Here is a 12,636-nt window from a genome sequence, read left to right on the forward strand (position 1 = left end):
GATCGCGCGGTGGCAGCATCTTACCCCTTAGTGACAGAGCCAATTTGCAGCTTAATGACCAGGCCATTTTTTTACAATTCTGACTACTGTCACTTTATGAGGTTATAATTCTGGAATGCTTTAAAGGATCCTGCTGATTCTAAGACTGTTTTTTCAAGACATATTGTACTTCATGTTAGTGGTAAAATTTCTTCGATATAACTTGCGTTTATTTATGAAAAAACGGAAATATGGCGAAAATTTTTTAAATTTTGCACTTTTCAAACTTTTAATTTTTTATGCCCTTAAATCAGAGAGATATGTCACACAAATTTCTTAATAAATAACATTTCCCACATGTCTACTTTACAGCACAATTTTGGAAACAATTTTTTTTTTTGTTAGGAAGTTATAAGGGTTAAAAGTTGACCAGCGATTTCTCATTTTTACAACAAAATTTACAAAACCATTTTTTTTTGGGCCCAATTAACATTTAAAGTAATTTTGAGGGGTGTACATGACAGAAAATACCCAAAAGTGACACCATTCTAAAAACTAGACCCCTCAAGGTGCTCAGAACCACATTCAAGAAGTGTATTAACCCTTTACGTGCTTCACAGGAACTGAAGCAATGTGGAAGGAAAAAAAACATTTAACTTTTTTTTTTTTTTTTGCAAAAAATTTACTTCAGAACCAATTTTTTTTATTTTCACAAGTGTTAAAAGAGAAAATGAACCACAAAATTTGTGGTCCAATTTCTCCTGAATACACAGATACCCTATATCTGGGGGTAAAACAACTTTTTGGGTGCACGGCAGAGCTCGCAAGGGAAGGAGCGCCGTTTGACTTTTTCAACGCAGAACTGTCTAGAATTGAGATCGGACGCCATGTTGCATTCGGAGAGCCCCTGATGTGCCTAAATAGTGGAAACCCCCAACAAGTGACCCGATTTTGGAAACTAGATCCCTTAAGGAACTTATCTAGACGTGTGGTGAGCACGTTGAACCTCCAAGTGCTTCACAGAAGTTTATAACGTAGAGCCGTGACAATAAAAAATCATATTTTTTCCACAAAAAAGATCTTTTCGCCCCCAAATTTTTATTTTTACAAGGGTAACAGGAGAAATTGGACCACAAAAGTTGTTGTGCAATTTGTCCTGAGTACGCAGATACCCCATATATGTGGGGGGGGGAACCACTGTCTGGGCGCATGGGAGAGCTCGGAAGGGAAGGAGCACCATTTTGGAATGCAGACTTTGATAGAATGTTCTGCGGGCGTCATGTTGCATTTGCAGAGCTCCTGATGTGCCTAAACAGTAGAAACTCCCCACAAGTGTCCCAATTTTGGAAACTAGACCCCTTAAGTAGCTTATCTAGATGTGTAGTGGTGAGCACTTTGAACCCCCAAGTGCTTCACAGTTTATAACGCAGAGCTGTTAAAATAAAAAAAATCTTTTTTTTCCACAAAATTTTTTTTTATCTTCCCAAGGGTAACAGGAGAAATTAGACCCCCCAAAGTTGTAAATAGTTGAAACCCCTCAATTCTTGCTCTAACCCCAACACACCCCTAATTCCAACCCTAATTCCACCCCCAACCCTAAGGCCTGTTTCACACTTCCATTTGTCACCATCAGTCAAAATCCGCCGTTTTGCAAAAAAAAACGGATCCGCCATTTTTCTTGGCGGATCCATTTTTTTTCCCATTGAGTTGCATTACCGGCGGATCTTGACGGATGGCCATCCGTTGGATCCTTTTTTTTGCGGATCCGCCAAAATTTTGACGTCCGCCGACATGCCCGAACGGACCATGCAACGTTTTTTCGGGCGGCAGGATCCGCACTTCTCACTGCGCATGCCCAAAAGACTTCACTCAGCCGGCTGAAAAATTCTCTCTCTCGCAGCGGTTCCTTTAAAATTCTTCCTTTGACGGATCCGTTAAAATAACGGTCCGGTGACAAACGTTGTGGTCAGTACAGAAACGGATCCGCTATCCGCCATTTTAGCGGATTATGACTGACCAAAAAAACTGATGTGTGAAACAGGCCTAATTCTAACCCTAACCCAAATTCTAAACCTAATGGAAAAATTAAATTAAAATAAATATATTTTCTTTATTTCTTTATAATTTCCCTAACTGAGGGGGTGATAATCGGGGGGGAGGGGGGGTGTATTTACTGTTTTTTTTATTTTGATCACTGTGATAGTTTATCACAGTGATCAAAAAGAATGAATGGAATCTGCCGCTTGGCAGATTCAGCAAGCGCACTGCGCATGCGCCCGCAATTTTCTTCCGGGACCAAGATGGCAGCGCCCACCGGTGGAGGAAATAGAGACCCAGCACCGGGAGGAGGGGACCCAGGACCACTGGGAGGTACCGAGGGGGGATCGGCGACCCTATTTCTCTCTCCTCTGATGTGCAAATTTTTTTTTTTTGCGATTGCCGTTATAGGGTTAATAATGGCGAACGCAAAAGTGGGGTTGGTAAAAACCAACCCGATTCATGTTCTCTGGGGTCTCAACTACCCCCGGCAGCCGAGACCCCAGAGAAAATCCGACGCTGGGGGGCGCTATTTACTTTCTCCACAGCGCCATGAATTAACGGCACTGTGGTTTAAGTACCCTTAACTACCACCGCTAAAGAGTATCAGCGATTGTTAAGGGGTTAAGAAATAAATCATTTACAATGTTGTGCGACAAAGCATTTCATCTTAATTATACAAACGTAAATTCAGTAGGCCCATAGAAATACATTATTACACAAACAATTGTTCATATGAACTTTTAACATTGACTTGTGAGTTGACATTTGTGGTGGCCCATTTTTAAGTTATCTTGGATGACAGGGAAGCAAGGTAATTGAACAATAGAGGTTTGTTAATATGTTGACTACACACTGTCCAAGCTAGCTAGTTTGTTAACCTGCAGAACAGAGAAGGATAAACTATGTAGATTGATTAAACACTCAAACAATTAGAGTTAAACTCATCCCACCTCTCTCCTGACCTGTGGATGATGACCTGAACCACAGAAGAGGATATAAAAAGGGTTTTACTCTCCTTCTGAAAGAATAAGACACTATTTATAAAACCACAGCCAGGAACACTCTACAGAACAGCAGCCCAGACTTCATGGCTCCATCACAAGAGACACAGCTTTGACATTCTACAGGATGCCAGCTTAGAGGACCATGGCCACGGCTGAAACAATACAGATCTGTTCCATTCACCATCACTGAACCAATGGATATGTTTGGGAAAGCCAGGATTGGGACCCACCGGTCACCTGGCTCCATGGAGATGTTCGGAGAAGCCAGGTTGTGACCCTCTGGTCACCTGGCCATGTGCTTCAATGGACTGTCAGCTTCCTAAGCTTGTCGTTACCTACTCTCTGTGGGTGTCACAAGTGGAGGTAGTCGGCTCTGGAAGCCCCGGAGTCGCACCTGCTCCAATTCTGGCGAGTTAGCGGAAGGGTGAGACTCTGTAATTTGCACCCTTTTGGGTATTTTGCTGGAACTGTTCTATATGCTATTGTCTGTTTAATGGTTCAATAAAGTATTGCCACACTATGTTACCATTACCCTGTGTTGTCAGAGTAGTACTAAGCACACGAAAAAAGGAGCCAAAGGAGACGGTAGCCAAAAGATACGTTGTAAACATACCGAGTACCGCTCCATATCCCACCCACCCCGACGTGAGTTTCGGAGGTTCCTTCCTCAGGGGGAGCCTTCTGAAGAAGGAACCTCTGAAACGCGCGTCTGGCTGGGCTGGAGATGGAGTGGTATCCGGTTTGATTACAATCTATCTTTTGGCTACAATCTATGTGTAATTAACTCCTTATATGAGGAATCCATGTGGGGTACTTATAGTCTACATATTTGTTTAATGACTTCACTTGATTACTTCACCTGGAGTTTTCTTTTATACTGATCCGTGTTGTGAATTCGCTTTCTGGCCTCCCTCTGGTTATTACTGAAGGTAGTGGAGCTGGTCTGATTGACAGAGGGGTTGCAAGTCCTCTTTCTGGACTCCCTCTGGTGGTTACTGGAGGTAATGGAGCTGATCTGATTGACAGAGGCTTGCCACCTGATAATGAGGATGACGATTGGAGATCTGGGGTTTCAGATTGGGATTTAAGACAGCCGACTCCCTCTATCCCTGCTGGTGATTTTCTTCCTATTCCTCCTGAGGTCTGATGTCTCCAGCTCTGTCCCTGCATGTTCAGCTAAGTGGTTCATTTGCTATTCTGTTTGCATTTGATCTGGTTTTGTCTATCTCTGTTTTGTGCAGATCAGCCAGCTCTGGGTGGGGCTGTGCTGAATCACCGCCCATATGTTACTGCTTGGGCCAGTTCGTTTTGTCCCCTGTTAGATTGGTCTCTTTTTGCTCTGCTTTCAGAATATACCAGCGTGCTGATATAGTAGGGGGCGAAGTCGTGCGACTTCATTATTTTTGTGCATCAGACGTGTTGGACTTTTGGCAGGGTTTTTTGCGCGATTGCAGACAGTGTCTTTCCTTTCCTGTCTAGTCAGTCTGGGCCCCATCATTTGCTCAGTCTATTTTCCTGCCTGCGTTTGTGTTTTCATCTTGTCTCACCGACAATAGATGTTTGGGGGCTATATATTCCTTTGGGGTCTGCTCTGGGGCAGTTTAGATTTCCCCTTTCTTGCTGTAGGCTTAGTTAGCTCTCCGGCTGTGCCGAGGCGGCTAGGATCATCGTAGGTACGCTCCTCGGCTACTGCTAGTTGTGTAGATAGGATCAGGGGTCTGCAATTCCCTTAGTTACCAACCTCTCTGGTTTTCTGTGGCTTAGCCTGGGCCTACTCTCCTCCTCGGTGACCCATTCATAACAGATCTGCATATGTGTGACGACTCCTGGAGTGGACCCCCTTGGTCGTGGCACCAACCCTCCCAGGGCGAGATGACCTAGTGAGGATCACCCCTTATACAGGGAGTGTCAAGGGCAAGCCCCAGGGGGTAAGGTACCACGACTGCTGGCACCAGGCGGCCGGCTCACAGAAGACACGAGTGAATGTGTCTGCAGGGAGGTGCAAAGCGTGGATGCATGCAAAGGAGCACGCCAGAATACAGAGCTAGACAGCAGGTGTGCCAGGAGGCACAACAGAGTACTGGAACGGAGTACAGGATAGAGCGAGTGCCAGGAGGCACAACAGAGTACAAGGCAGAGTGCAGGATCAGAGCGTGTGCCAGGAGGCACAACAGAGTACAGGGCAGAGTGCAGGACCAGAGCGTGTGCCAGGAGGCACAGCAGAGTACAAGGCAGAGTGCAGGATCAGAGCATGTGCCAGGAGGCACAGCCGAGTACAAAGCAGAGTGCAGGTTCAGAGCGTGTGCCAGGAGGCACGGCGGAGTACAAGGCAGAGTGCAGGTTCAGAGCGTGTGCCAGGAGGCACAGCAGAGTACAAAGCAGAGTGTAGGTTCAGAGCGTGTGCCAGGAGGCACAGCAGAGTACAAAGCAGAGTGCAGGATCAGAGCATGTGCCAGGAGGCACAGCCGAGTACAAAGCAGAGTGCAGGTTCAGAGCGTGTGCCAGGAGGCACAGCAGAGTACAAAGCAGAGTGCAGGTTCAGAGCATGTGCCAGGAGGCACAGCAGAGTACAAAGCAGAGTGTAGGTTCAGGGCGTGTGCCAGGAGGCACAGCGGAGTACAAAGCAGAGTGTAGGTTCAGAGCATGTGCCAGGAGGCACAGCAGAGTACAAAGCAGAGTGTAGGTTCAGAGCGTGTGCCAGGAGGCACAGCAGAGTACAAAGCAGAGTGTAGGTTCAGAGCGTGTGCCAGGAGGCACAGCAGAGTACAAAGCAGAGTGCAGGATCAGAGCATGTGCCAGGAGGCACAGCCGAGTACAAAGCAGAGTGCAGGTTCAGAGCGTGTGCCAGGAGGCACAGCAGAGTACAAAGCAGAGTGTAGGTTCAGGGCGTGTGCCAGGAGGCACAGCCGAGTACAAAGCAGAGTGTAGGTTCAGAGCATGTGCCAGGAGGCACAGCAGAGTACAAAGCAGAGTGTAGGTTCAGAGCGTGTGCCAGGAGGCACAGCAGAGTACAAAGCAGAGTGTAGGTTCAGGGCGTGTGCCAGGAGGCACAGCGGAGTGCAAAGGACCTGAATACAGCGCACAGCCAGGCAGGGACACGGCAGACCAAGCCAGGAAGTACAACAATAATAAGGCACCTCCCATAGGAAGAGGTAGCCTGATATAGCACCAGAGTCCTAGAACGGGACCCTCGGAGCGGCCGCGGCACCGGAAGTGGGGACGACGAACCCGGGGTCCCTCCCCCAGGTGGGAGCAGCGTGACTGGCGGCGTGACAGTACCCCCCCCTTTACGCCCCCTCTTTCTAAGGCTGGAAAGAAACTTAGACAAAATCTGAGGAGCATGGATATTCTCTCTGGGTTCCCATGACCTTTCCTCGGGACCAAAACCCTTCCAATCAATTAAGAAAAGAGTCCTCCCTCTTACCTTCTTCATGGCTAGAATGTCGTTTACCTCAAACTCATCCCCCATGCCAACAGGCTGGGGAGTGTGGCCAGTAGAAGGATGGAACCGGTTCAGTACCACAGGTTTGAGGAGTGACACATGGAAGGAATTGGGAATACGGAGCGAAGGGAGTAATTTCAGTTTGTACGCAACATCATTAATGCGCCTGATAACCTCAAAAGGACCAATGTAACGGGGGCCCAGTTGGTAAGATGGTACCTTAAGACGAACGTATCTGGAGGAAAGCCACACCTTGTCACTAGGGAGATATGGAGGAACGTCCAAGCGCCTCTTGTCAGCGTGTTGTTTCATCCTGTCACATGCTTTCTCGAGAGCGGTTTTGGTCTCCTGCCATACCCTGGAGAACTCAACGGATAGAGAGTCAGCCGCAGGTACCCCCGAGACAGGATGTACCAGAAGAGGCACACTGGGATGCTGTCCGAAAACGATGAAGAAGGGTGACTTGGTGGACGAATCGCTGGAGTGGTTATTGTAGGCAAATTCGGCCCAAGGAAGTAGACCGACCCAGTCGTTTTGATGAGTGTTGGTAAAGTGCCGGAGATAGGATGTAAGGATCTGGTTTCTGCGTTCCACCTGCCCATTGGTTTGGGGGTGATAAGCGGAAGAGAAGTCCAATGTCACCTTCATGAGTCCACAAAGAGCTCTCCAAAACCGGGACGTGAATTGAACCCCTCTGTCAGAAACAATGTGCAGCGGGAAACCGTGGATTCTGAAGACGTGGGAAATGAAGATCTTCGCCAACTCAGGGGCCGAGGGTAGGCCGGGAAAAGGAACGAAATGAGCCATTTTCGAGAATCTGTCTACAACCACCAGGACCACTATGCAACCGGAGGAGCGAGGCAAATCAGTAATAAAATCCATGGCTATGTGCTGCCATGGAACCGAAGGTACAGGAAGCGGAAGCAGAAGACCGGAGGGTGGCTGTCTGGGTACTTTGTTCTGAGCGCAGGAAGGACAAGAAGCCACAAAGTCTTTGACATCCTGGGAAAGGGATGGCCACCAATAGTAATGGGAAATCAAGGAAAGAGTCTTCTTGACACCAACGTGGCCAGCAATCTTGGACGAATGTCCCCAGTTCAACACTCGACTCCGTTTGTTCTCAGCCACAAAGGTTCTTCCCGGAGGTAACGTAGTCAACCTGATAGGAGCCACGGTAATCACCTTAGACGAGTCGATGATATGGGAAGGCTCTTCAGCCTCGGTCGACTGGAAAGACCTAGACAACGCATCCGCTTTAACGTTTTTATCGCCGGGCCGAAAATGAAGTTCAAAGCGGGCGAAGAACAAGGACCACCTAGCTTGCCGGGGATTGAGTCTCTGAGCGGACTGGATTTAGGTTCTTATGGTCCGTATAGATTTTGAACGGATGTATGGCGCCTTCCAGTAAGTATCTCCATTCTTCCAGACCCAATTTAATGGCCAACAGCTCTTTGTCGCCGATGGAGTAGTTTCGCTCAGACGGGGAGAACATTTTAGAAAAGAAGCCACAGGTGACTAGGTGTCCAGAAGATGACCTCTGCAGAAGGACTGCGCCGACCCCGGCAGAAGATGCATCCACCTCGAGAATGAAAGGTTTATTTACCTCAGGACGATGAAGCGCTGGAGCCGAGGCGAAGGCTCGTTTCAAGGCCTGGAAAGCTTCTTCTGCCTCTGGAGACCAAGCATTCGGGTTAGCCCCTTTGCAGATTAGGGATGAGATAGGGTGAACCAACGAAGAAAAGTGGGGGACGAACTGCCGATAGTAGTTCGCAAAGCCAAGGAAACATTGGATTGCCTTCACTCCATGGGGCCATTGCCAATCGAGAACAGCAGACACTTTCGCTGGATCCATTCACAGACCGGAGTCTGAAATAATGTACCCCAGGAATGGCAAGGACGTCTGTTCGAAGACACATTTTTCGAGCTTGGTCTAAAGGCGGTTCTCCCTCAAGCGCAATAGGACTTGGCGCACGTTTTTTCTGTGAGAGGACAGATCAGCGAAAACACGAGAATATCGTGAAAGTAGACTACCACGCATGAGTACAGCATATCCCGGAAGACGTCATTCACGAACTCCTGGAACACCGCTGGGGCGTTGCAAAGGCCGAAGGGCATGACCAAGTACTCATAGTGACCGTCTCGGGTGTTAAAGGCGGTCTTCCACTCGTCACTGGAGCAAATACGGACTAAGTTGTAGGCCCAACGAAGATCCAACTTGGTAAAAATTTGTGCTCCTCTTAGTCGGTCAAAGAGCTCCGGGATCAGAGGTAATGGGTACTTATTCTTGACTGTGATATCGTTCAGCCCTTGATAGTCTTTGACAAAGAAGAATCCCGCTCCTGCGGGTGAAGAGGACTTGCGGATGAAACCCCTGGCAAGATTCTCTTGGATGTAATCTGACATAGCTTGGGTTTCAGCAGGCGAAAGCGGGTAAATTCTGCCCTTGGGTGGGGTAGCACCAGGAACGAGGTCAATCGGGCAGTCGTATGGATGATGGGGAGGCAGAGTCTCAGCCTCCTTTTTGTCGAAGACATCCGTGAAAGACCAATAAGCCGACGGCAGACCTGCAGGTGCCGAGGACGGACAGGTAAAGTTCACGGGATGGACGGACGACAAGCACTTCTCCTGACAAGATGGCCTCCAGCGGAGTATGTCACCCGATCGCCAGTCTAGGGTTGGCTCATGAGTCCGTAACAAAGGGAGACCAAGTAGCAGTCCGTGGGACATAGTCGACAAGACATGAAAGGAAGTCTTCTCCCGGTGCAGAGCTCTAATCTGCATCTCAATCTCCTCGGTGATATGGGTAACTGTCTCCTGCAAGAGTTTACCATCAACCGAAGCAATTACCCGAGGAGTCTCCAGGGATCTGACAGGAATCCGGTATTTTTTTAAATGCCTTGAGCCTAATAAAGGTCCCTGCCGCTCTTGAGTCTAAGAAAGCCTCTTCAGAATAGCGCTTAGAGTCCACATAGAATCATAGAACAGAACAGACACGATCAAGGGGGGAGAGGAGTCACGTATACCCAGGGAGGCCTCTCCTACCACTCCTAGGCGGAAAAGTTTCCCGGCTTCTTGGAACAGGAGTGAAGATGATGAGGACTCCCACAGTAAAGACAGAGTCCTTGTGTGAGCCTCTCATTGCAGCACTGCTCGGCCATCTTGAAACGGTCCACCTGCATAGGCACAGAGGCGGAGACCTTAGAAGAAGGCACGGGCCGTGAGCAGGGGGACTGCAAGTAGACGGAGGGAGACGAGCATATCATCTCTCTCTGGCTGCCTCACGGGTACGTTCTTGAAAACGCAGGTCAATGCGTGTGGCAAGAGAGATAAACTCCTCCAAAGAGGTGGGGGTATCCCGGCCCGCCAGTTCATCTTTAATCCGACCGGACAGACCACGCCAGAAGGCCCCACCAGGGCCTCAGTGTTCCAACTGAGTTCGGAGGACAAGGTGCGAAACCGGATGGCATATTGTCCTACCGATAGAGTACCCTGGTAGAGGTTAAAGAGGGACTCGGTGGCGGAAGCCAGACGACCTGGCTCGTTGAACACCTTGCGAAAGGTGTCCAAAAAGGTGGAAAGCTGAGAGACGAGGGGATCATCACGCTCCCAGAGAGGGTTTACCCATGCTAACGCCTCCCCCTTTAAGTGGGAAACAATAAAAGCTATCTTAGCGCGCTCAGTGGGATAGTGCTGCGGCAAAAGCTCAAAATATAACCGGCATTGGTTCAAAAATCCATGACAAGACTTGGGGTCACCACTATATTGGGGTGGCTTGCATAAGCGTGGCAGCGGGTGTGGTACCGAGGACTGTGCAGAAACGGATTGTATGGAAAGGAGCTGATTATCTACTGACGCCATATAGTTGAGGATATGAGCCTGGGTGTCGCATTGCTGCGTGAGTTCTTGCTGGAGGCTAGCCAACTGGGAAGCATTCCCAGGGTCAGAGGACTGTAAGGCAGATAAACGGGACTCCATGGACTTGAGAAATGACATAATCCTAGTCTGGTTTTCCCGGAGGAACACCAGCTCCTTTTGGACGGGCGCCGCGGTACCAGCGGAGTCCATGGCCTGATTATACTGTGACGACTCCTGGAGTGGACCCTCTGGGTCATGGCACCAACCCTCCCAGGGCGAGCTGACCTAGTGAGGACCACCCCCTATACAGGGAGTGTCAGAGGCAAGACCCAGGGGGTAAGGTACCACGACTGCTGGCACCAGGCAGCCGGCTCACAGGAGACACAAGTGAATGTGTCTGCAGGGAGGTGCTAAGCGTGGACGCGTGCAAAGGAGCACGCCAGAATACAGAGCTAGACAGCAGGTGTGCCAGGAGGCATAAAAGAGTACTGGAACGGAGTACAGGATAGAGCGAGTGCCAGGAGGCACAACAGAGTACAAGGTAGAGTGCAGGATCAGAGCATGTGCCAGGAGGCACAACAGAGTACAAGGCAGAGTGCAGGTTCAGAGCGTGTGCCAGGAGGCACGGCGGAGTACAACGCAGAGTGCAGGTTCAGAGTGTGTGCCAGGAGGCCCAGCAGAGTACAAAGCAGAGTGTAGGTTCAGAGCGTGTGCCAGGAGGCACAGCAGAGTACAAAGCAGAGTGCAGGTTCAGAGTGTGTGCCAGGAGGCACAGCAGAGTACAAAGCAGAGTGTAGGTTCAGAGCGTGTGCCAGGAGGCACAGCAGAGTACAATGCAGAGTGTAGGTTCAGAGCGTGTGCCAGGAAGCACAGTGGAGTGCAAGGCAGAGGACCCGAATATAGCGCACAGCCAGGCAGGGACACAGCAGACCAAGCCAGGAAGTACAACAATAATCAGGCACCTCCCATAGGAAGAAGTAGCCTGATAAAGCACCAGAGTCCTAGAACTTCCGGGTCAAGTCCTCCAGTATCATAGAGAGGACAAGACCGAAGACAGAGCTGGGCAGAGCACGCGTGCGCACGGGAACATAGTGCAACCACGGAGCTAGGAGCGAGAGGTGCGCGTGTGCACCCGATGGGACCCTCGGAGCGGCCGCGGCACCGGAAGTGGTGACGACGAACCCGGAGTCACGCCCCCAGGTGGGAGCGGCATGACAATATGTATGTATCCTTTGATCATTTTCCGGGTTTCCACCTTGTCTTTACCGCCCTGGCTAATGTGGTTATTGCCTGTCACTTTTTAGCCTGTACGTCTGTCAGATGATTTGATTTTTGATATAAATAAACTTTTGCAATATATACATATATTCATTTGGACTTTGCACTGTGGGTCTTTTTATGGTGCTTCCAAGTATGAGAAATGTGAATAACAGTTCTCCCTTCCCTTCTTGGGTTATATCATCTCAGATAACGGACTCAGGAAGGATTCTGAGAAGGTCTCTTCCATCCTTAAGTGGCCGCTGCCCTTAGGAGTCAAATCATTCCAGAGATTGCTTTGCTTTGCTAATTATTATTGGCAATTCATTCCTCACTTTTCCACTCTGACCGCTCCCATCTCTGCTATGACCTGAAAGGGAGCCTATCCAAAGAACTGGTCCTCTGAGGCTAAAGAGACCTTCCAGTCTCTTAAACGGTCCTTCTCCACCGCTCCCGTTCTGCATAGTCCGGATCTGAATAAGCAGTTCTTCCTTGAGGTGGACGCATCCTCGTTAGGGGCTGGAGCTGTACTTAGTCAAAAATCCTCCTCGAGCCGCCGCGTGTCCTGTGGTTTCTTCTCTAAGGCTTTCTCCGCTCCAGAGCATAACTATTCCATCGGGGACCCGGAGTTACTCGCCATTAAGATGGCTTTGGAGGAGTGGCAATACCTGCTGGAGGGCGCAGTCTATCCAGGGGTTATCTACACAGACCATAAGAACCTGGCGTAACTCCAGTCCGCCAAGAGACATAATCCACACTAAGCTAGGTGGTCTTAGTTTTTTGCCAGCTTTAACTTTCTTTTACATTTCAGATCCGGCGACAAGAATGTCAGAGCTGATGCCCTCTCTCGCTCATTTCTGTCGGGGACCAAGAGGAGGATCCTCAATTTATCATTGAACCATCTAAGATGGTTATTCTTGCCCCAGTCAGCCTGTCACAAATTCCCCCAGGAAAGACCTTTATGAATGAATCGGAGAAGAAGCGAGTTTGGTCATGGGGTCACTCGTCCAAGGTGGCTGGTCACATGGGACAAAGGAATACTCTACAACTGATCTCTCG

At 49.3% G+C, this 12,636-nt stretch overlaps 1 protein-coding gene across 4 annotated transcripts in view; it reads right to left on the reverse strand.

The window, feature by feature from the left end:
* Positions 1-12,636, reverse strand: part of NRXN3 (neurexin 3) — a 512,486-nt gene that overhangs the window by 296,399 nt on the left and 203,451 nt on the right. The gene's annotated exons all lie outside the window — the stretch shown is intronic.

This window comes from Dendrobates tinctorius, unplaced genomic scaffold (genome assembly GCF_039654945.1).
Source record: "Dendrobates tinctorius isolate UK_male_01 unplaced genomic scaffold, ASM3965494v1 ptg000010l, whole genome shotgun sequence".
Lineage (NCBI taxonomy): Eukaryota > Metazoa > Chordata > Amphibia > Anura > Dendrobatidae > Dendrobates > Dendrobates tinctorius.